Source organism: Triticum dicoccoides, chromosome 5A, assembly GCF_002162155.2.
Source record: "Triticum dicoccoides isolate Atlit2015 ecotype Zavitan chromosome 5A, WEW_v2.0, whole genome shotgun sequence".
Taxonomy (NCBI): domain Eukaryota; kingdom Viridiplantae; phylum Streptophyta; class Magnoliopsida; order Poales; family Poaceae; genus Triticum; species Triticum dicoccoides.
The window spans coordinates 216,492,364-216,497,542 of NC_041388.1; positions in this window are offsets into that span (position 1 = coordinate 216,492,364).

Sequence of the window (5,179 nt, forward strand, 5' to 3'; positions counted from 1 at the left end):
AACTCAAGCTTGTTGTTTAAGGCGAAATGATATGACGATGAGGATCGACGTAAGGTTAGTTCATCGTCGAAAATTGTGCTCCGAGAAGAAGGGCCGGGTAACACAGTTAAAATCATCACGATAAAGATATAGCCAAACAGGCTAGGAATGATGGGAAGGAATATTAAACTCATAAGCAACGAAAATTACTTAGGGTTATCGAACCGAAATGTGGAATCGGTGTTCTCGATTGACGACAACCCAGAACCCGAGAAAATTGGAATCAGTGAGATTTAATAGTTGATGAAGAACCCATAATAAGTTATGCAGTTCCATGATATTCTTAAGATACCAGAGCTTAATACTCAACAGTAGAGCAAAGTAAAGGTTGGACAGGTGCAATGATCTGCAGAAGACAAGTACTTCAACTTGTCCAAGAAACGGTATTAAAAAGGAGAACATGGCCGGAACCACGATTGCAAAAGGCCGAATCCCAGATATAAGAACTTATACCAAAGAGGTTTTAAGAGGAGCACCCATGATAAGATTGGCATCGTGTCCATGGGCATGAACGCAAGGTTCAAGGTCGACTCCCACTTCTCCAATACACAACTTCTCATTTACTACTCTAAGTTAAGAATGTTTAGAGTTTGAAAGTTTAACTTGCGGAATACCGAAACGTTATGACCCATGAAAACTCTTGGGTTCACACAAATTAAGGAAGGTATACGTTCAACCCATCGGGGCATCTTAGAATCCTATACCAGAATCTTTTAGAAGTAATTAACTCAAGCTCGAAGGCAGAGCATGGTTGAGAAAGCAGACGATACAATTTACCAAAGGCATTATGTATCCGAGAAAAGGCTCACAAGTTTATTGAATATGAAGGGCGTTGTCAGATAAAATCCAACAAAGGATCTGGTGGTCCACAAGGGATCTGACATGAGCATCGGTACTCAACTAGTGGAAGAAGAATGCAAGGAGATCAAATTATAGAAACAACTGACTAACTCAATTGTCAAATGCCAAGGAATTATGATTTCCAAATCAAGGGATCAGAAGCAATGCTCTGATTAGGGATGGATAAGTTGAATAGCCTTAGGGTACAATCAACGACAATTGGATTGGTCGAGAACCAATTCCAGTTAAAAGAATGGCAGCTCAGCCGGAAAGGTAATTTATAGGGATCAATGATGATTGCGGGTATTCGCAAACATATTGAGTCGACAGACTCAAAATGATAATGACAAGGAATGTCAATAAGACTACGAGACTTATAGGATTAACCATAATGCAAACAAGCAAGAATTTCAAGAGCCAAAGGCTCCAGAGGATTTTCGGAAGATCGAATAGTATTTTGAAGACTTTTGTGGAACACATGAACAACTGGGGATGAGCGGATACTCGACAAGTGCAAGGATTTATTTGAAGGGGTATTCATGTGGCAAAGAACTGCTAGGCAGTAGGCACAAAGTATTTCGGAACAATAGAGAAAACTTCGGGGTATCTTGTAATAACAAGATCAATGGGGGATGATCGTATGAATGGCAAGTGTAAGTAGTTATCCATACGGATTTATCGGTGGTCAGGAATAGCAAAAGTGATGGGCACAAATTCTCGAGAGAACATCAGAGAGTATCTTCGGAACCTTCTGATGTAGCAGGCGATCCTCTGCAGTAAGGGGCTCTCCGGGTGGATGCGATCACGAGATCCTAATCTTAGAGTTAGCAAATTCATTTAACCCGAATAGTAGAGAGATCAGAGTCCCAGAGTATTGGTCGAGGAGTAAAAGATCCTACTACCACCCGATGGCGACGTGGGCCCATGGGCCACATAGCCATGTTAGTAAAAGTTTTTCAACGACTAGACTCGACTTCGGCCAAGGAGTTGGAAAGGGGGATTCCTACAGGCAGTCGGCTCTGATACCAACTTGTGACGCCCCCGATTCAATCGTACACTAATCATGCACGCAAATGTGTACGATCAAGATCAGGTACTCACGGGAAGATATCACAACACAACTCTACAAATAAAGTAAGTCATACAAGCATCATAATACAAGCCAGGGGCCTCGAGGGCTCGAATACAAGTGCTCGATCATAGACGAGTCAGCGAAAGCAACAATATCTGAGTACAGACATAAGTTAAACAAGTTGCCTTAAGAAGGCTAGCACAAACTGGGGTACAGATCGAAAGAGGCGCAGGCCTCCTGCCTGGGATCCTCCTAACTACTCTTGGTCGTCGTCAGCGGGTTGCACGTAGTAATAGGCACCTCCGGTGTAGTAGGGGGTCGTCGTCGACGGTGACGTCTGGCTCCTGGACTCCAGCTTCTGGTTGCGACAACCAGAAAGAAAGGAAAGGGGAAAAAGGGGGGAGAAAGCAACCGTGAGTACTCATCCAAAGTACTCGCAAGCAAGGAACTACACTACATATGCATGGGTATATGTGTAAGGAGGCCATATCAGTGGACTGAACTGCAGAATGCCAGAATAAGAGGGGGATAGCTAGTCCTGTCGAAGACTACGCTTCTGGCAGCCTCCGCCTTGCAGCATGTAGGAGAGAGTAGATTGAAGTCCTCCAAGTAGCATCTTTAAGTAGCATCTCCAAGCAGCATCTCCAAGTAGCATCGCATAGCATAACCCTACCCGGCGATCCTCTCCTCGCATCCCTGAGAGAGAGCGACCACCGGTTGTATCTGGCACTTGGAAGGGTGTGTTTTATTAAGTATCCGGTTCTAGTTGTCATAAGGTCAAGGTACAACTCCAAGTCGTCCTGTTACCGAAGATCACGGCTATTCGAATAGATTAACTTCCCTGCAGGGGCGCACCACATAACCCAACACGCTCGATCTCATTTGGCCGGACACACTTTCCTGGGTCATGCCCGGCCTCGGAAGATCAACATGTCGTAGCCCCACCTAGGCAAAACAGAGAGGCCAGCACGCCGGTCTAAACCTAAGCGCGCAGGGGTCTGGGCCCATCGCCCTGAGCACACCTGCACGTTGCGTGGGCGGCCGAAAGCAGACCTAGCCTAGTGGCGTTCCAGTCCAATTCGGTGCGCGCCGCTCCGTCGCTGACGTCTGAAGTGCTTCGGCTGATACCACGACGTCGGGATACCCATAACTACTCCCACGTAGATGGTTAGTGCGTATAGGCTCGTAGCCGACTCAGATCAAATACCAAGATCTCGTTAAGCGTGTTAAGTAACCGCGAACGCCGAACAGGGCCAGGCCCACCTGTCTCCTAGGTGGTCTCAACCTGCCCTGTCGCTCCGCCACAAAGTAACAGTCGAGGGCCGTCGGGAACCCAGGCCCACCACTACCTGGATGGAGCCACCTGTCCTTTCAGCCCCCTCGTCAGAATCACTTGCGGGTACTCAATGAGCTGACCCGACTTTAGTCACCATCTGTATAGTATGTATGAATGTATAGTATATACCCGTGATCACCTCCCAAGTGATCACGGCCCGATAGTATAGCAAGGCAAACTGACAAGAATGTAGGGCCAATGATGATAAACTAGCATCCTATACTAAGCATTTAGGATTGCAGGTAAGGTATCAACAGATGTAGCGACAATGTCAGGCTATGCATCAGAATAGGGTTAACGAAAGCAGTAACATGCTACACTACTCTAATGCAAGCAGTATAGAGGAGAATAGGCGATATCTGGTGATCAAGGGGGGGGCTTGCCTGGTTGCTCTGGCAAGAAGGAGGGGTCGTCAACTCCGTAGTCGAACTGGTCAGCAGCAGCGTCGGTCTCGTAGTCTACCGGAGAGAAGAGGGGGAAGAAATAATGAATACAGAGCAAACAAAGCACCACAAAATATATCAAGGCAATACGCGGTGTTCAGTGTGCCCTAACGCGGTAGTAGGTGATACCGGTGAAGGGGGGGAAAACATCCGGGAAAGTATTCCCGGTGTTTCGTGTTTTCGGGCAGAGGAGCCGGAGGGGGAAAGTTGCGGGTTCGATAGGTTAGGGGGGTGTGGCGGACGAACGGACTGCGTATCCGGATTCGTCTCGTCGTTCTGAGCAACTTTCATGTAGAAAGTATTTTCATCCGAGTTACGGATTAAAAGATATGATTTTCTAAAGATTTAAATCATTTTTTGATTTTAATTAATTATTTAAATTAACATTATCCGGAATAGTGCTTGCTGACGTCAGCATGGCGTCAGCAGTTGACTTGGTCAACCTGACAGGTGGGTCCCGCTCGTCGTACTCTGATTTAGTTAACTAACAATTAATTATGTTAATTAGTGATTAGGTTAATTTAATTATAATTAATTAACTTAATTAATTCCTTAATTAATTAATTAATTTAATTATTATTGTTTATTTAATTATTTTTCTATATTTTTTTTATTCTTCTTTTCTTTCTTTTTTTATTATTAAAACATTCTGGGGGCTGGGCCCCACATGTCTGTGACCCAGGGAAGGCCTACCGGGCACCGCTTAGCGGGCGCGGGTGCAGGACGCGGCCCGAGCGGGCGTTCCTAGCAGGGCGCCGAAGCAGGGGGGTCCGGTGGCCATGGGGAGGCAATGGCCGGACCAGGGTGCACTGGCCGTGGCCGGTGGAGAGGCGGCCGCAATGAGGAACGAGGGGCAAGGGGCAGCAGCCGGTGGACGGGGGCGTGCGCGCTCGGGCGGGAGGGCGTCGCGGCGGTGCGGTGAGGTGGGGCGCGGGCACACGCGCGAAGGAAGGGGGAGCACGGCCGGAGGCGGGGACCGAACCGGGCGACGGCGTCGAGCAGGCTATTGTGGGGCCGCAGTCGACGGCGTTGGCCGGCGAGCAGCAGCAGCGTTGCGGTGCGCAGTCAGTTCCAGCGACGGAAGCAGAGGGGAAAGGAAGAGGGGCTCACAGTGAGCCTGCGGGTGTGCGAGAGCAGGCTCGGGGAGGGCTTGCCGGAGCGAATCGATGGCGGCGATGCAGGCTGCCGCAGGTTGATGACGACGGCGTTGGGGACGATGCAGGGGTTCTCGGCTCGGTCCAGTCAATGCAGGTGAAGCAGCAGTCGCCAGAGAAGCTCGGGGACACGTCGGGGAGATGAACGGGGCACGGTAGCCGCGAGCTTCACGGTGGCACGGCCATGGCGACGCTCGGGCTTGCGGGAGAGGAGAGGGACGAGACTGTAAGGCTCCGGCGTGGGCGACGGGGACGAGGGCGTCAAGCACGGCATTGGCGCCGGGCGCCCTGGTCA